Source organism: Scyliorhinus torazame, chromosome 21 (genome assembly GCF_047496885.1).
Source record: "Scyliorhinus torazame isolate Kashiwa2021f chromosome 21, sScyTor2.1, whole genome shotgun sequence".
NCBI classification, from domain to species: domain Eukaryota; kingdom Metazoa; phylum Chordata; class Chondrichthyes; order Carcharhiniformes; family Scyliorhinidae; genus Scyliorhinus; species Scyliorhinus torazame.
In genome coordinates this window covers 114,634,031-114,654,220 of record NC_092727.1, presented here as the reverse complement: position 1 = coordinate 114,654,220, position 20,190 = coordinate 114,634,031, and the positions used below count along the sequence as shown (strand labels likewise).

Below are 20,190 nucleotides of genomic sequence, written 5' to 3'. Positions count from 1 at the left end.
CTTGGCTAGGGGTGCTGCAGGTTCTGGAGCACAGGTCATCAGTACTATTGCTGGAATATTGTCAGCCGTTGCACTATCCAGCGCTCTCAGGTCTTGATATCACGTGGAGTGAATCGAATTGGTTGCAGACTGGCATCTGTTATGTTGGGGACCTACTACGGAGGTCGTCATGGATCATCCACTTGGCACATCTGGCTGAAAAATGTTGCGAATGCTTCAACCTTATCTTATGCAATGGTGCGCTGGGCTCCTCTATCATTGGGCAGCACGGTAGCATTGTGGATAGCACAATTGCTTCACAGCTCCAGGGTCCCAGGTTCGATTCCGGCTTGGGTCACTGTCTATGCGGAGTCTGCACATCCTCCCAGTGTGTGCGTGGGTTTCCTCCGGGTGCTCCAGTTTCCTCCCACAGTCCAAAGATGTGCAGGTTAGGTGGATTGGCCATGATAAATTGCCCTTAGTGTCCAAAATTGCCCTTAGTGTTGGGTGGCATTACTGGGTTATGGGGATAGGGTGGAGGTGTTGACCTTGGGTAGGGTGCTCTTTCCAAGAGCCGGTGCAGACTCGATGGGCCGAATGGCCTCCTTCTGCACTGTAAATTCTATGATAATCTATGTGGTTATTTATGGAGCCTTCTATTAAGGGAATAGTGTAGATGGGCTTTAGAGTGGTTTCACAGGTCGGCGCAACATCGAGGGCCGAAGGGCCTGTACTGCGCTGTAATGTTCTATGTTCTTTGTTCCAGTGAGTTTAATTGTCCACCACCATTCATGGCAAGACTCCAGGGCTAAGATGTGATGCGTTGATTGTGGAATTGTTAGCTCGGTCTATTTCGTGCTGCTTATGCTGTTTGGCATGCAAGCAGTCCACCAGTTTGACACCTTATTTTTAGGTTTGCCTGGCATTGCTCCTGCATTCCTTTCTGTAATCGTCATTGAACCAGGGATGATCCCCCGGCTTGGTGGTAATGGTAGAGTGGGGGATATGCTGGGCCATGAGGTTGCAGATTGTGGTCGATATAATTCTGCTGCTCCTGATGGCTAACAGTGCCTCATGGATACCCAATCTTCAGCTGCTAGTTGTGTTCAAAGTCTATCCCATTTAGCACAGTGATAGTGCCAAACAATACGATGGAGGGTATCCTCAATGTGAAGACAGGACTTTGACTCCACAAGGACTGTGCGGTGATCACTCCTACCGATCGTATCATGGACAGATTCACCTACGGTGAGGATGTCAACTTTGTTTTTCCCTCTTGTTGGCTCCCTCACCACCTGCCACAGAACCAGTCTAGCAGTTACGCCCTTTAGGAATCGGCCAGCCAGTCTGTGGTGGTATTGCCGAGCCACTCTTGGTGAAGGACATTGAAGTTTCCTTTCCTTCCCAGCCCACCATCCTCAGTGCTTCTTTCATGTTGGTGTTCAACATGGAGGAGTACTGATTTTGGGGGTGGACAGTACATGATAAATGAAGGGGATGTCCAGAGATTAGACCTCTTAAAACTGAATATTTACAATACAATAGAATAGTTATACATAAGTTTGTTTATTAAGGATTGAGATTAATCATTGAAAGTATACCCAGTAATCATTATTAACCATTAAATCGGTATTTTAAAACTCATGCTACAAGCAGTGGCCATAATGCATGATGGGATTTAAGCTAACTAACATGCCCATGTTTTTGAGATAAACGGGATTGTGTGGTCAGCAAATTTTAGTCAACTCAGTGAACAGTTCTTATCAGTGCCCCCAATATCCTGTCTCAAGTAATCCATGAAGTAGAGGAAACCAGCTTTGGCATCCTGCCCCTCGATGAACAATGAGGTGGACAGGAACTGACTGCAATACGTAGGATGGGAATGTCAGAAAAGCAACTTCAGAATGGACACAAGATCCTGGTAAATAACAGGTGACAGGATGGGGTTAAATCATGAGCTGATCACAAGTCATTATTTTGCTTAAAGTAAATTTTACTGGATAATATAGAAGTGACAACTCCAAGGATTGGATCAAGTCCACCTGGGGTGGGCTAGTGATTTTTGGGAAATCCTATAATTAGTCTGCTATCAGTGTTAGATTGATCGTGGCATTTATCCAGATCTCTCTCCATGTACATGAACCAAGCTTGGAATAATAAAGCTGTCTAAACCAGGTTGATGGGCGTCTGCTGTGATGTGTATTAAGCCAAGCCATAACTATGAAGGCGGAACCCCACGTAAAAGATGGCTCAATACTCAGGCCTTGGAAACGCTCCGACAGTAGTCAGTCGGAAGTTTCCTTGTCCATGTTGAGCTGGTGCCATGAAACCTCATGGGGTATAGAGTCCATGTTCAAGACACCCAAGCTAGCTTCCTCCCAAGTGCATACACCACTGTGCCACCACCTTTGCTGGGTCTGTCTTGCCAGTTGACAGGACATACTCGGGAATGGTGATGGTGGTGTCTGCAAGGGATGATTCCATGAGTATGACTATGTCAATTTGTTGCTTGACTAGTCTGCAAGACAGCTCTTCCAAGTTTGGCAAAAGCCCCTAGATGGTTGGTAAAGACAACTTTGCAGCGTTGACAGGGCTGGGTTTGTCGTTGGCATTTCTGATGCCTTGGCTGATGCCAGGTGGTGCGTCCAGTTTCATTTCTTTTAGTTTTCGTTGTTACAGTTGAATGCAATTTCAGTGGCTTGCAGAGGGCATTAAGATTCAACCACATTGCTGTTGGTCTAGAGTCACACGTACGACAGGCCAAGTAAGGACAGCAGGTTTCCTTCCCAAAAGGGCATTAGTGTACCAGTTGGGTTTTTATGACAACTGACAATGGTTTCATGGTCTCATCATTAGACTTTTAATTCCAGATGTTTTATAGATTTTAAATTCCACCATCTGCCGTAGGGGAACTCAAACCCAGGAACCAGAGCATTACCCTGGGTCTCTGGTTTACTAGTTCAACAACAATAACACTATGCCACTGCCTCTCCCAGATATGCATCTGCCTGATACTTTGTTTTCCCAAAAATATTTTTTAATGATTTTTCACTATGTCTGCAGGATACTCATGCATCATGACCAACAGTTTCCAGGTCTTAATTCCAGTACTTCAAGTTCGGAATGTAGATAGCATTTCAGCGCAGCACCACTGAAGAGATGTACTGTTTTTATATATGATGTTCCACCGAGACCCTGTCTGCCCAAGCAGATGGGTGCAAAGGTTTCCTTGGAGCTGTTTTGAAGGGCGAGAGAGGTCTGCCCCAGTGTTCTCACCAGTACTTATCTCTCAGACAGATTAAACAAACCATGAAAACAGATTATCTCAGTTGTTTATGTGGCATTTGGTTATGCACAAATTGACTGCCATGTTTTCTGTATTTCAACAGTGAGGGCCTGCCAAAAAAACTATATTGTAGGCTGCAAAGGTGGGGCAAGCCAAGGTTGGAGATATTTAGGTGTAAAGAGAAACCATACAGCCTCTATGCAAATGCTTCCATTATGATGGGTTGGGAATGAAGGATACGGATGTGTAAGATTATGGAGCCACCAGGTTAGGCAATGCCATGCGGCACACTAGTTAGCACTGCTGCCTCACAGCGCCAGGGACCTAACCTTGAGAGAGATTGAGATTCTACTTAAAGCAGTGTGTGTATCTGTTTTCACTACTGCTAAAAGAAAAAGGGAGGAATGCAGTGCCAATTCCGGCCTTGGGTGACTGTGTGGAGTTTGCATTTTCTCCCCGTATCTGCTTGGGTTTCCTCCGGGTGCTCCGGTTTCCTCCCAAAGTCCAAAGATGTGCAGGTTAGGTACATTGGCCATGCTTTAAAAAATTGCCCCGTGGTATCCAGGGATCTGTAGGTTCGGGAGAGTTCAGGGGATAGGGCCTAGGTAGGGTACTTTTTCAGAGGGTTGTGCAGACTCGATGGGCCGAATGGTATCTTTCTGCACTGTAGAGATTCTATGATTCTATAAGTGCTTGCAGAAGGGGTCTGGGCTCTGTCAGCACTTTAAAAGGAGAAATGCATTTCACTTTGGGGCAAACAAGCAATCCAACAACTGTTTTAAATTATAATGAAAACCTGATTTTTGTATTCATGCCAAAAATATTTTTCTACAGTAGGACAAAGTAAACGGACAGACAATAAGAAACTTGTAAAATGTATTTCTGTAACTACGGCAATCTAATCTTTATCACATCATTTAGGTATCTAAAGAAAAACACTGATCAGTAACAAACTGACATGTTGCAACTGACAATTAGTTCATAAAGAATTACGCATTAGTTTGAAGTACCTCACACACTTCTGCATTACCTTGCAGAGAGAAATCTCCGAAATACAGTGTGTACCGCAAATAATGTCCTTACCTGTTAAATGCAGCCAGTGTTAACAAGTAACGCCAAAGGTTGACAACTGCCAGAATCTGTAGCAAAACAAATATTTATGTTTCTCAACAAAAGTTGACAAGCATACACAAAACTGCAATAACATTTTATTCCATCATTACAATAGGAAATAGAGAAAAAGAACAGCGTGAACATCTTGCACCATCTTCCAGTAAAACAATCTGTACCCCCTCTAGTCTCTAACAATCAAACAATTCAGCTTTGCTGCCAAGTAGACTTCAGAACCAGTCACATGACCTGCTGCTACATTTTTGCCTCAAATTAAAGACAGACCCGAAACATAACATAGAAATGTACAGCACAGAACAGGCCCTTCAGCCCTCGATGTTGTGCCGAGCTTTGTCCGAAACCAAGACCAAGCTATCCCACTCCCTGTCATTCTAGGGGCTTTTCACAGTAACTTCATTTGAAGCCTACTTGTGACAATAAGCGATTTTCATTTCATTTCATTTTCATTCTGGTGTGCTCCATGTGCCTATCCAATAACCGCTTGAAAGTTCCTAAAGTGTCCGACTCCACTATCACAGCAGGCAGTCCATTCCACACCCTAACCACTCTCCGAGTAAAGAACCTACCTCGGACATCCCTCCCGAACCTTATAGTTATGCCCCCTTGTAACAGCTACATCCACCCGAGGAAATAGTCTCTGAACGTCCACTCTATCTATCCCTCTCATCATCTTATAAACCTCTATTAAGTCACCTCTCATCCTCCTTCGCTCCAATGAGAAAAGCCCTAGCTCCCTCAACCTTTCCTCATAATTCTTACCCTCCAATCCAGGCAGCATCCTGGTAAATCTCCTTCACACCCTTTCCAATGCTTCCACATCCTTCCTATAATGAGGTGACCAGAACTGCACACAATACTCCAAATGTGGTCTCACCAGGGTCATATATAGTTGCAGCATTGCCCCGCAGCTCTTAAACTCAAGCCTCCTGTTAATAAATGCTAACACACTATAGGCCTTCTTCACGGCTCTATCCACTTGAGTGGCAACCTTCAGAGATCTGTGGACATGAACCCCAAGATCTCTCTGTTCCTCCACATTCCTCAGAACCGTGCCATTGACCCTGTAATCCGCATTCAAATTTGTCCTACCAAAATGAATCACCTCGCACTTATCAGGGTTAAACTCCATCTGCCAGCCTACAACCATCTTACAAACGTGATAATTGTAAAACTGAGACTCTCCAAAGTTCTAAAAGTGTAATGAATGCTGGTGTGTGAATGGTTGTACTATAAACTGGGCGGCAACTGTCTGTCTGGGCGGCACGGTAGCACTGTTGCTTCACAGCTCCAGGGTTCCAGGTTCAATTCTTGGTTTGGGTCACTGTCTGTGCGGAGTCTGCACATTCTCCCCACGTCTGTGTGGGTTTCCTCTGGGTGCTCCAGTTTCCTCCCACAGTCCAAAGATGTGCAGTTTAGGTGGATTGATCATGCTAAATTGCCCATTGTGTCCAAAAAGGTTAGGTGGGGTTACTCGATTACGGGGATAGGGTGGAGGTGTGGGCTTGGGTAGGGTGCTCTTTCCAAAGGTGGGTGCAGACTCAATGGGCCGAAGGGTCTCCCTTCTGCACTGTAAATTCTATGATGATTTACTTCCAAGATAAAAGAGAGTTGGGATATCAAGAATAGCCAATTAGCCTTTCAATCTGGACACAAGGCTCAGGTGATTCACATTGCCATGGAGATGGACTTTGAGAAACTCACAGAGAAGTTAATCTGCCAGGGTATGGGAGGAGATTAGCTCTGGGCAGCAAGATGCTGTGGTTCACCAAGCAGGAATACAGGTGGGATCTTGTGCTCAGATAGGAAGGACCAAATTCATGAGCAGTTAAACGAGGCTGATAGATTCACCTAGCTTGCATTGGAGGAAGAATCTCGGGGGGGGGGGGGGGGGGGGGGGGGGGGGGGAGTCTATAGAAAAAAGTGCCTTCAGTTTGTTATTGCAGTAACATTTTAAAATTTGAATTTCCTATCATGACATCCTTTCAGCTATTAACTAGAAATTTGTAAAATAAATTAGTTTAAAAGAAATCGTTTTTTTTACAAAGATCATAAGCTAAATAAATAATAGATGTGCAAATATTGTTGATGTTATTTTCAAAATACTATGTTTTAAAATAATTTTGTGGGCCGAAGGAATTTCGTAGAGCACCAATAACTGCTCTTAGACACTATCTCAATTCTTTCAGTTGCAGTCCGTACTAAACCATTCTACGATTCTATTCTATTCTAGCAGGGTTGCTGGAAGCAGCCACAAACCAAATAAAAAGAACTACATGAAGATCTAGGTAAAGGAGGTAGAACTGCAGATTTTGGAAATCTAAAATTAAAATAGAAACGGCTAAAGAAAAATTAGCACTAGGCAGCACCTATGGAGAGAGAAACAAAGTTAACATATCAGAACCAGTAAAAGCTTAATTCACAGGTTTTTCACCAGAGAAAGCAGGGAAAGGCCTGGAATAAGTGGAACAAAGGGAAGGTTTGTGATAGGGCGATGGGCAGAAGAAACCAAATGGCAAAACAAATGATCATGTTGGCAGCGGAATGACAAACATTCACATGGTACGAGAGATTGCTCCTCGACACCTCGCTGGGAGGTGATGCAGAGGGAAAAAAAATCAATCTCTCTTCCTCATTGTCCTGACATTTGACACTTGCTCATTAGAAAGTTTCAGATACAAAGGAGGGGTACAAGGGAGAGGGGGGAAAAGGGGAGAGACCGGGAGGGGGGGGACACAGGGAAGGAGAGACCGGGGAGGGGCGACACAGGGAAGGAGGGACAAACAGGGCGAGAAAAGGAATTGGGCTACAAAGTGCCACAACCAAGGGCTCGAAACAAGGAATCGCTGCAAGCATCCACCCAGTACGGTCTCTGGGTGAAGGGAGACCCCAAAGTGCAGGGGACTACCAGCATGGCGGATGCACAGTGGGAGGCCATGTCGGGTGCCCCCGGGACAAAGGGAAACCCTGGAGCACAGGGAACCGACCGCATGGAGAGAGCAGTGACGGCGGCCATCCTGGAGGGCCCACTAACAAAGGGAAACCCCGGAGGGCAGGGGCGCGTCCACCAGGTAAGTATGGTTACTCCCACAGGAGCGAGGGGGCAGAAGCCCCCCACCAGGATGGTCACCTGGAACGTAAGGGGACTCAACAGCCCAGTGAAGAGATCCAGAGTCCTCACCCACCTAAGAAATATGAGGGCCGACATAGTCTTCCTCCAAGAGACACACCTGAGAGAGCAGGACCGACTGCGGGTAAGAAAGGGCTGGGTGGGGCAAACCTACCATTCGTGCTATGGAACAAGGGCCAGGGGGGGGTGGCGATATTGATCGGCAAGAGGACGATGTTTAGGGCGACAAAGACGGTTACGGACCCAGGGGGACGGTATGTCATGGTCAGCGGGGCCCTGGATGGGGCACCGGTAGTACTAGTTAACGTGTACGCACCCAACTGGGACGACACGAGCTTCATCAAGAAGACCATGGCAGAAATCCCTGACATAGCGACGCATCGACTAATCATGGGGGGGGAGAGGGGGGGGGGGGGGGGGGGGAGACGGACGACTTCAACTGTGTACAGGACCAAAGACAGACAGATCAAACCCCAAAACGGGGAAAACCTCAAGCCTGGCAAGGGAACTCAGTCACTTTATGGAGCAGATGGGAGCGGTGGACCCCTAGAGGTTCGCCCACCCGGGGGAGAAGGAATTCTCCTTCTCCCCAGTACACAACGCATACACCAGAATTGACTTCTTTGTGGTAGGGAAAACGGTGCTTCCGGGGATAGACAAGGTGGAATACTCCGCAATTGTGATATCAGACCACGCTCCACACTACATGGACGTGAGGCTGGAGACGGGCAGGGCCCAACGCCCCACATGGAGGTTGGACGTCGCCCTACTAGCAGTCAAGGCCCTTAATGAAAGGTTATCACGGGCCATTGCAGAGTACACCGAGAACAACCAGAACGGGGAGGTCTCACCTTCCACGTTCTGGGAAGCAATAAAGGCCGTACTAAGAGGGGAAATCATCGCTTTCAAAGCGCGAAGAGATAGGGAGGAAAGGGTGGCGAGGCAGCAGCTGGTCGACTCCATACTGGAGGTAGACTGTAAATACTCCGAACATGGAGACAAAGCCAGTCACCTGTTGGCACACCAGCTGAGAAAGCAGGCAGCCACCAGAGAAATTGCACCAATCAGGTATACCAGAGGCACGCTAGAAACAGAAACAGAAAAGATCAACAAAACCTTCAAGGCCTTCTACCAAGGGCTGTACACCTCAGAGCCCCCAATGGGGGAGTCTGGGATTTAACGGTTCCTTGATGGACTGGACATTCCAGTCGTGGGGGAGGGCAGAAAACGGGGCTTGGAAGCACCACTAGCACTGGGAGAGATCATGGACAGCATTAGCTCCATGCAGGCGGGGAAGGCGCCGGGACCCGACGGGTTCCCGGCGGACTTCGACAAAAAATTTGCGACAGCACTGGCCCCGCACCTGCGGGAGATGTTCACAGACTCGTTAGCGAGGGGCACACTGCCGCCCACGTTAGCACAGGCCTCAATCTCGCTGATACCGAAGAAAGACAAAGACCCAACAGAATGTGGGTCATACAGACCCATCTCACTGCTGAATGCAGACGCCAAAATACTGGCCAAAATCCTAGCCAAAAGGTTAGAAGACTGTGTACCTGAGGTGGTCGCAGAGGACCAGACGGGCTTTGTCAAAGGTAGACAGCTTACCTCGAACATCAGGCGCCTGCTGAACGTGATAATGAACCCCTCCGGGTAGAGAACACCAGAGGAGATCGTCTCCCTGGATGCAGAAAAGGCCTTCAACAGAGTTGAATGGAAATATCACATAGAGGTACTGGAGCGGTTCGGGCTAGGAACAGGGTTCACCTCCCGGGTAAAGCTCCGATACAATGCTCGCATGGCGAGCATACGGACCAACATTACCAACTCCCGATACTTCCAGCTGCACAGGGGCACCAGACAAGGACTGTCCCCGCTGCTGTTCGCTCTAGCGATCGAACCACTAGCAATCACGCTCAGAGCAGCAAAAAGCTGGAGGGGGATCCGAAGGGGAGGCAGAGAGCACAGAGTCTCACTCTCTGCAGATGATCTGCTCCTCTACATTTCGGATCCACAGAGCAGCATGGACGGAATCATCGCGCTCCTGAAAGAGTTTGCCGCCTTCTCGGGCTACAAACCCAACATGAGCAAAAGCGAGATCTTCCCGGTACACCCACAAGTAGGTGGGGCAGCCCTAATGGGACTGCCACTTAAACAAGCCTGACACAAATTCCGCTACCTGGGGATCCAAATAGTCCATGACTGGAAAGGGATCCACAAATGGAACCTCACCAGTCTGACAGAGGATGTAAAAAAAAGGACCTGCAAAGATGGAACACACTCCCAGTCTCCCTCGCGGGGAGAGTCCAGATGATCAAAATTAAAGTGCTGCCCAGATACCTCTCCCTATTCAGATCCATCCCGATCTACATCCCCAAGGCCTTTTTCAAAGCACTAGACAAACTAATCATGGCGTTCGTATGGGGAGGGAAGAATGCTAGGATCCCAAAGAAGGTCTTACAAAGAACAAAATCCAGGGGGGGGGGGGGGGGGGGGGCTTGCCCGCCCAAACCTACAACTTTACCACTGGGCGGCGACGGCCGAGCGAATAAGGGGATGGATCAAGGAGCCAGAAGCCGAGTGGGTTCACGCAGAAGAGGCCTCCTGCATGGGGACCTCCCTCCGGGCCCTCGCTACGGTGGCGCTCCCATCCCCATCCAAAAAACACTCCAGCAGCCCGGTGGTAATAGCCACCCTCCAGTCCTGGAACCAACTACAGCAACAATTTGGCCTGACCAGAATGTCAGGTAAAGCTCCCATCTGCAACAACTATAGGTTCACGCCAACGCTGACTCACGCCACCTTCAAAAAGGTGGGGACAGGACAGAAGGACACGGACAGTCAGGGACCTAAACACGGACAGCAGGATCGCAACACTGGGCGAACTGACAGAGAAATTCCAGCTAGCCAGGGGGAATGAGCTAAGGTACCTGCAACTAAAAAACTTCCAACGAAAGGAGACAGGGACATACACACAACCACCACGACAGACACTACTGGAAGAGTTACTGGACGCAAGCATATTAGATAAAGGAAACTGTAGTGACATGTATGACCGACTGGTAGAAGGGGCCGACACCGTATTGGACGCAACAAGAATGAATGGGAGGAGGACCTGGGGATCGAAATAGGGTGGGGACTCTGGAGCGAAGCACTGCATAGGGTCAACTCCACCTCCACGTGCGCAAGGCTCAGCCTGACGCAACTAAAAGTGGTACATAGAGCCCACTTAACAAGAACCCGTATGAGTAGGTTTTTCCCAGAGGTGGAGGACAGATGTGAGCAGTGCCAAGGAGGCCCAGCCACCCACGCCCACATGTTCTGGTCCTGCCCCAGACTTGTGGAGTACTGGACAGCCTTCTTCGAGGCAATGTCCAAGGTGGTGGGGGTGAGGGTGGAGCCATGCCCGAAAGTGGCGGTCTTCGGGGTTTCAGACCAGCCAGATCTATTCCTGGGGAGGAGGGCGGGCGCCCTTGCCTTTGCCTCCCTGATCGTCCGCCGTAGAATCCTGTTCGGCTGGCGGTCAGCACCACCACCCAAAGCTGCAAACTGGCTGTCCGACCTCTCTGAATCTCTCCAAATGGAGAAAATCAAATTCGCCATCCGAGTGTCAGACGGCGGCTTCCACAGAACGTGGGAGCCATTCACCCAATTGTTCCGAGACCTGTTTGTGGCCAACAAACAAGCAGAAGAATAGCCAGGTAGCCAAGAAACAGGCGAGAGTAGCCAAAGCATGAGAGGGAGAGATAGACCGGGGGGGGGGGGGGGGGGGGGGGGGAGAGGGGAGAGAAGAGAGAGTGTTGCTCTTAAATGTTGCCCGTTGTATCTTTACTTAATTTGCTCTGTTTCTATAACCTTTGCTCTAGAGTCGCCAGGTATCTTTATGATACCGGCACGAGCTTCAAGTTCAAGCACTGATCAATAACTCGACACAACAATTAGTAAGATTCAAATCAAAACACATTTATTATACACAGTAAATCACTACTCATGCATAAACTCTACTTTCTAGACTATTCTCTATCACTAAAAGGCCTATACATAGCTTCGGAATTGGCCCACCAGGTCAGGGGAACAAATGGCCTTTTGTTCGATCGGAGTCTGCAGGATTCAAAAGCTGGTATGGACTGGTAGCTAGGAGCGCCTATCTCGTAGCGTGCGTTGACTGGAGACTTACTTGGTTGATGCGGCAGCTTAGACAGTTCACTCTCAAGGGTTGATTCGAGTTGCTGAGTGATCCTGCCAAGAAGACCGATTTGAACTTGGGGGCTTTACTTTATAGTCCCCAGGGGCTTCCCGCCCTTCGGGGCGGACCCCGTACCTGGTTCCAAGTGATTGGACTGCGTTCCGATCACTTGGATCGATTTCTCCAATACTGGAGTTGTTCCCTGATCGCTGGGCGGTCCCTAAATGTCCGTTGGCCTTCCTTTGTCTTGGCTCTTGCTGGCGCCGAGGAGTCTGGCTTGGCCTTATTCACCTGAAGTGTATCAATTGTGCCTCGGAATTGCTCATAACTATGCAGATGGCTGCTGGTTTCAGTGCTGTCTGGTTTTTGCAAGTTCCAATACACAGGATTTCTGCACTTGCTCGTTTTTGCCTGTGTTGGCTGAATTTCCCTTTAGTCTTTGCGGTTCTCCATTTTAAGTTGGGAAGTGGCCAACCCAGGTGGCTACAACAGCTAAATCTAAGAGGAAGGAAAGGCGAGCGGGGGGGGGGGGGGGGGGAGAAAGAGAAGCAGGGAGTAGAGGGAAGAGACGGAACAATAGAGGAGAGCCAGGGAGGGGGAGGGGGAGGCAGGGAAACGTTAACAAACTTAACATCCACAGGAACAGAGAAAACGGGGAAGACGGGAGGGCCGCAGAAGCGGAAGTGCGCAGAAGCGGAACGAGACGACTACGGCAGCGAACTCCGTCTGGGAGACGCAAGGGACGGCAACACCACGAACAGATGCCTACTTATGTGTGTAAATAATTTTGCCAAGTGTACAGAGCTGCTGCTGTTGAGCGGGGGCATAATACCGTCCGATGGCTTCTCAGGGAAAATTAAAACGTCAGCAGCAGCAGCTACCCGTAGGGGAGTGGGGGTGAGTGCTCCGTTGGGAGGGTGTGGGAAGACTGTGGGGTCACGTCTAGTCAATTGCTATTGTATATTCTCTTTTTGCACTATGTTAATGTTCACTCTATTTTGCTGTGTTAGGATTATTACTATTTATGAAAAACTTTAAAAAAGGAAAGTTTCAGATGATTGCAATAAGTGATGACACCTAGCAAACTTAAAAGTCAAGAAGAGTTCAATCCTAGAACCCTGTGGATTTGTTCCGGGAGTTGTGTGAGACTTTGCCAAATCCACCGTGGATAACTCATGGTCCTATGTGCCTTTGGTCAACTTGATCATTATATTCTTCTTGCTTGCAGTCAAGTTCAATGATTAAATGTTCTTGGGGAAGCTATCTTATTTTACTGTGAGCATCTGCACCCGAGTTATAGCATACAAGGTGAATTGGCACATACAGTCTCTGTTTACAAAAGAGCACAATGTCCACATGGAAAACAAATACCATAGGGTTGATGATGCTCAAGGAAGTAGCTAATAAGCACCTTCAGGAGAGAACCGGAGGAAACAGGAAATAAATTGGACATTAGGTTAGGTGGATTGGCCATGCTAAATTGCCCTTAGTGTGCAGAATTGCCCTTAGTGTTGGGTGGGGTTACTGGGTTATGGGGATAGGGTGGGGGTGGGGGCCTGGGTAGGGTGCTCTTTCCAAGAGCCGGTGCAGACTCGATGGGCCGAATGGCCTCCTTCTGCACTGTAAATTCTATGATTCTATGATTTCATTATCTGAAAAGTAGCATCTAAAACCACTTTCCTATCATAGATTTATGCAGAGCTACTTTCATTTCAGAACTATTTCGCAATACATGCCAGTGCATTACATTTTTAGCACATACATGAAAATGATAAGCAGGAAGTGTCAGATGTATGTCAGGTGTTCACTGCATTGGTACAATTTGTTGCATTGATCTTCCTTCCAACAGCGAGCAGCATGACACGCAGCAGATCTCTACCAGCATGCGAATGAAAATATGGCATCTTTCTAAACTCGTCACTACCCCAATTTAATTTCTTGGGCAAGTATTCCTGTAAGGCGGTGAGAACCAATCAAAGGCTGAGACTGAAATTGGAGTTTCTAATGGTTCTCAGTGCAGGGTACTTGCCCTACTGAAGTTTGGACTTCCCAGGCAATTGTAGTGCAATCCTAAATTAGGGCTCCAGGGAGTGGAGTTCCCCCAACTCACCTTTGGGGTACCCCCACCCCCATTACAACATCCTGGGGAACAGAAGTTATGGGTCAATATCTCAGCATGATAGAGTAGCACAACTGACTGAGTGCCCAATGATGCACACAAAGAGGTAATTATGAAACACTTCTCAAGCTTCATGCATAGAGTTCGATGAAATCTTTGGATACTCTGTATTGTACACATGCAGGTAGCTTTGGACATCGGTGGCTATGTGCACGGATATGAAGATAAGAGCAAGGCCAGTTCTAATGTCCGTGTTTCCCAAACTCGATCCTTGATGTGACCCCATTTTAACGGCCCAAACTTCACGTGACCCCCACTGTGAAAATTTAGGGGGTAGCAGGTCTGTTGAGCAGGATAGGTCTGATGAGCAGGATTGTTTGATTTTGGAATTAATGGATATAATTATCCTTTTTTTCAACTTGCAGCACACTTTTTCTGTAATGTTTAGCTGTAATTAGGAAGTCTGATCTGGTATGTTTGACACAATCACTGTAGAGCTCTGCAAAGCTTATTTTAATCTAAACATTTTCACAGCATTTTTTTTGCCGCAGGAATCAGGCCTCGCAGATCTGTGCCCCATGATGCAATGACGTAGTGGTATTGTCACTGGATTAGTAATTCAGAGACCAAGAGTACTCTGGTCTCAGGTTCAAATCAGTCCACTGCAGATAGTGAAATTTGAATTAAACAAAAATCTGGAATTAAAAGTCTAGTGATAACCATTGTCGCTTGTTGTAAAAATCCTAATGTTCTTTAGGAAAGGAAATCTACCATCTGTACCTGGTCTGGCCTATATGTGACTCCAAACTCAGATGTGGTTGACTCTTAACTGCCCCGCAAGGGCAATTATGGATGGGCAATAACTGCTAGCACAGCCTACGACGCCCACGTCCCATGAACAAGTAAAAAATTACTTGAAGATGTAACGGGACTTTGCAGCTGTTTGCATTCTGTCTGAGCTCCACAGCACCTACAGTTGCTTAGGAGCTCACAACCCCAAAACTATCAGTGGGGTCATGACCTACAGCTTGAGAAGCCTGTTTTATGGTATACAAGATGAATTAGCATATACCATTTCTGCTCTAATGCGCAAGGTGCACAGAAAGCATCTTCAGGAGAAACAGAAAAGAACTTGGGCATTTGAGTGCCTGAAAAGGAAGATCTAAAGTCACTTTCCAATCACAGGTAATTCCAATCTACATGGAGACTTCAAAAAAATAGAAGCAACTATTGAAATCTCAGCGCTTGCGACCCCCAGCTCTCATCTTAACACCCCACTTGGGGTTGCAAGCCACAATTTGGGAAGCCCTACATTAATTAACTTACGAGTGGTTGCACCATAAGCACAGATTTTGGTGGGAGGAGGGTGAATGCATCCTCTTTGTGCGTCAGGTTGAGTCTCATTCAATTTAAATTAGTCAGGCTAGAATGAGTAGGTTTTTAGAAGGGGTGGAGGATAGGTGTGGGCGTGTGCAGGGGGCCCGCCAAAGCTGGAGGGATTTTGTGGGGGGGGGGGGTCGCTGGTGTGACGCCGGAGGTACTGAGGGTGAAGGTGGTTCAGAGTCCAGTATCGTCAGTGTTTGGAGTGTCAGAAGATTCGGGGGACCAGGGGGCAAGAGAGGCCGACGCTCTGGCCTTTGCCTCTCTGGTAGCCCGGAGACAGTTCCTGTTGGGGTGGAGGGATTTGGAGCTGCCGAAACCAGGAGTGATTTCTTGCAGATTTCCTTAGGCTGGTGAAAATTAAATTCGACATGGCGGAGGGAGGGGGGGTTGCCCGGAGATGGAAACCCTTTATTGACTTCCTCCAGGACAGCTGAGTCAGTGGGGGGAGAAGACAAAGAGGGTGGGGGGACATGGTAGGGAGGGCGGGTTGTGGTTGTTGGTTGCTTATTTAGTTATGATGAGATCTCCTGTTTGTTCTCTTTTTGGTCTTGGGTTGTTTATTTATAAATGCCTTAATAAACATATTTAATTAAAAAACTAATTCATCTTGTATACCATAATTCTATGTGTTGACTGGTTCGATAAGAATTATAGGGGCACCATCCTTTAAAATCTTAGCTTGCTGCAACTTCACACATATCTTTATTTTTCTCCGTTTTTTCCTCTTCTAAAGGTTCAACATTATATAATAAAGCTTAAATTTAGAGCATGCTGGATTAAAGCTTTCAGACTATGCCGAAGCCCTGTACACAGTGGATCGATTTGAGTTTTGATGTGCAGGCAGTGTTATGCAAGCTAATGTGCCAATCAATTTGTACACAAGGTTAGCTAAATAGCAACAAAAGAAAGACTGGATAATCTGTTTTGGCTGAGGGGATTGCGTTGAGAATGCAAAACAAAAGGAAGTCTTCTTGCTCATTGAATTTTGTTGCCATGGGATTTGTGTGTCATGTGTGCGGTCTTGGTTAAACATTGCTGTCATGATATTCAGATAAACATCATGGTGCAAACATACATACACACTGATGGACAGATCAACGGACCAATCAATACACACACATCACAGCCAATCACAGGCAAGAACATACACACTATAAAACGGGGAACACGACACTTCCCGCTCATTCCAGCAGGAGACAGCTCAAGAGCACAGAGCTCACAGCAAGCCACTCAGACATTCACCATGTGCTGAGTGCTTCTCCAAGATAGTGTTAGGGCTAGGTCCACAGGTTAGAGGGTAGTGAACGAACCACAGTAACCAGTTTACAGATGTTAATATTGTTAGTAATAAAACTGAGTTGTACCATCCGCAACCGTGTTGGTTCGTCTATATAGCAGAGCACCCAGCACAACATAGTACCAGGATTGGACCCAGTAACTGTGAGACCTACCTACACATCTTAAGGAATCCGCCATCCTGCGCCATGGACACCATCAGCCCGCCGCAGCTGCTGCAAATCGCTGGTAACCTCGGCGTCAACTGGAAGCTGTTTAAACAGCACTTCCAGTTCTTCCTAGAAGCCACAGAAAGGGAGAATGCTTCGGACCCCAGGAAAATCGCCCTCCTCCTCTCCACGGCAGGGCAACACGCCATCCACATCTACAACTCCCTGGTGTTCGCGGAGGGTGGGGACAAGACGAAGTACATGACGGTCCTTCTCAAACTCGAGCAGCACTTCAGCGTTGAGGTAAATGAGAGCTTCGAGAAGTACCTCTTCCAGCAGGGACTGCAGGGTAAGGATGAACCCTTTCTATCTTTCCTAACACACCTCCGTATCCTCGCGCAGTCCTGAGGTTACGCGGCCACCTCCAATTCCATGATTAGGGACCAGATGGTTTTTGGAGTCACCTCGAGCACCCTACGCCAGCAGCTCCTCAAAATTAAAAGCCTCACCCTAGCCACCGACATCGAGCCTGCGTCTCCATGAAAACGCGACCAGCCGCTACTCCCAATTTCAGGCGGCCGAATCGGCACGGCAGGGGTCCTACACAGCCAAATCGGCAAGACAGGGGTCCTACGATGCCGAGCGGGTCCAGAGGATCGAGTTCCTCCCGGCCCGCTGCCCGGACAAGGGCGGCCATTTCGCGCGCTTTCCGCGGCATCCCCGCGCTTGTACGCGCCAAAAGAGACGTCGACGCAGAGGGATGTGACACGCAGGCGTGCTCTACGCAGGACCGAACTGCGCATGCGCGATGGCCCAACGAACGCCAAGACGTCACGACATGCAGCAACTGCGGATCCGCACATTTAAAGCGGCAATGTCAAAGAACCGACAATGTCTCCGCTGTGGCAAGATGGGCCACTACGCTGCCTGCTGTCGAGCAGCTCAACCTGCCAACGCTCCCCAATTCCAACAGCCTCGCAGGGACGTGCGGACAATTCAGCCTCCGTACTCAGAGTCATACCCGGACGACACACAGACCGGTGAGAGACAGACGACCGGGAAGACTTCCGCGTTGCGGTCATTGACAGGAACCGGATGTCTCCAAGCAGGACCCACCAGCCGATGCCAGTGAGCAGTGTCAATCTGGGTGATGAATGGTGTGCCACCCTAACGGTCAACCGATCACCAATCACATTCCGTTTGGACACCGGTGCCTCCGCCAACCTAATAGCATGGTCAGCCTTCTACGCCTTGAAGGTCAGACCACCAATTCGGCCATCCCTTTGTAAGATGGTCGACTATAACAGAAACGTTATCCTGGTCATGGAATCCTGCCAGCTCCAGGTGACACACAATACATACACGGCCACACCGTCCTTCGAGATAGTTGGGTCATCGAAGGACTCCCTGCTAGGCGCACAGGCATGCAATGTTCTCCACCTCGTTCAACGGGTACACGCTGTCTCCAGAAGGCACATCAGACTTCCCAGATGCAGAATTTGGGGCACAGCTCCACTTGCTCCTCGCCCACAACCAGTAGGCATTTGTGGGCACAGGCACACTGCCCTATACCTACAGTATACGACTCAAACCGAATGCCACACCAGTCATTCGCGCACCTCGCAGAGTCCCAGCACCACTCAAAGACCGCCTCAAGCAGCAGCTGCAGGATCTCCAGGACCAAGGGGTGCTATCCCAGGTCACGGAGCCCTCTCCATGGTCAGCTCCATGGTGTGCGCTAAGAAGCCCTCTGGCGAATTCCGGATCTGCATCGACCCGAAAGACCTGAACAACAACATCATGAGGGAACACTACCCCATACCCAAACGGGAAGAGATCACGAGTGAAATGGCCAGGGCTAAAATTTTCACAAAGCTTGATGCCTCGAAGGGTTTTTGGCAGATCCAACTGGATCAGTCCAGCAGGAAGCTGTGCACCTTCAACACTCCTTTCGGCAGGTTCTGCTATAACAGAATGCCGTTTGGCATCATCTCGGCATCCGAGGTATTCTACAGAATCATGGAACAGATGATGGAGGGCATCGAAGGGGTGCGCGTCTATGTCGACGATCTGGTCCACCACACCACAGGAGCACATCAGTCGTCTCCAGCGTGTCTTTACCTGGATACGGGAACACGGCCTGCGCCTCAACCGAGCCAAGTGTTCTTTCGGACAAATTGAGCTTAAGTTTCTGGGGGACCACATATCCCGGTCAGGAGTGCGTCCGGATTTGGACAAAGTGAGCGCCATTACAGCCATGCTGCAGCCGGCAGACAAGAAAGCAGTGCTACGCTTTCTAGGCATGGTCAACTTCCTGGGGAAGTTAATTCCCAACCTTACCTCCCACACAACGGCTCTTCACCACTTAGTAAAGAAGTCCACGGAGTTCCAGTGGCTGCCCGCACACCAGAAGGAATGGGAGGAGCTCAAAATTAATCTCACCACAGCCCCGGTATTGGCGTTCTTCGACACCTCTCGTGATACGAAGATCTCGACTGATGCCAGCCAGTCCGCCATTGGGGCGGTACTCCTGCAACGGGATGACACTGCATCATGGGCCGCGGTCGCCTATGCCTCGTGGGCCATGACGCCCACAGAACAGTGCTATGCGCAGATCGAGAAGGAGTGCCTGGGTTTGTTAACCGGCATAGATAAATTCCACGATTACGTGTATGGTCTTCCCCAATTCACCGTGGAAACCGACCATCGCCCCCTGGTCAGCATTATACGTAAGGACCTGAACGAGATGACCCCTCGCCTCCAGCGCATCCTGTTCAAGCTCCGGGGGTACGACTTCCAACTGGTCTACACCCCGGGAAAGGACCTCATCATTGCAGATGCCCTATCCAGAGCAGTGAGCACACCGCCCGATTCGGAGGGGTTCGTCTGTCAGGTCGAAGCGCAGGCCGGCTGATGATTCAAGTCTGGCCCGTATTCGCCGGGAGACTGCGCTGACCCCCTTCTGCAACGTGTGATGCGCCACATGACGGGAGGGTGGCTCAAAGGACAGTGCCCACAATTCTACAATGTCCGGGACGACTTGGCAGTCATTGACGGTGTCCTCCTAAAGCTGGACCAGATTGTGATTTCACACAGCATGCACAAGCTGGTCCTCGACCAACTACACAGAGGCCATCTGGGGGTTGAGAAGTGCAGACGGAGGGCCCGAGAAGCTGTATACTGGCCGGGCATCAGCGATGACATTGCCAACATGGTGCTCAACTGCACCACCAACCAAAGATTTCAGCCGGCGCAACCCCCTGAGACACTTCAGTCCCATGATTTGGTGACGTCCCCCTGGGCGAAGGTGGGTGTGGACCTTTTTCATGCGCTTGGCAGGGACTACGTCATCAAAGATTACTTTTCGAATTTTCCAGCAGTCATACGCCTACACGATTTGACATTGTCCGCTGTCATCAGGGCATGCAAAGACACCTTCGCTCGCCATGGCATTCCGCTTACTGTCATGTCGGACAATGGGCCCTGTTTTGCAAGCCAAGAATGGTCTTCTTTTGCTGCTTCGTATGGCTTCAC

General features: G+C 48.9%; 1 protein-coding gene across 4 annotated transcripts in view; it reads right to left on the bottom strand.

Annotated features, from left to right (window-relative positions):
• LOC140398533 (signal transducer and activator of transcription 5B-like) overlaps positions 1-20,190 on the bottom strand; it is a 190,263-nt gene that overhangs the window by 83,294 nt on the left and 86,779 nt on the right. For all 4 annotated transcript variants that reach the window (XM_072487310.1, XM_072487312.1, XM_072487309.1 and 1 more), the window contains exon 3: positions 4,349-4,404. The gene's annotated coding sequence lies outside the window, so the exon portion shown is untranslated. The remainder of the gene's footprint in view (positions 1-4,348; positions 4,405-20,190) is intronic.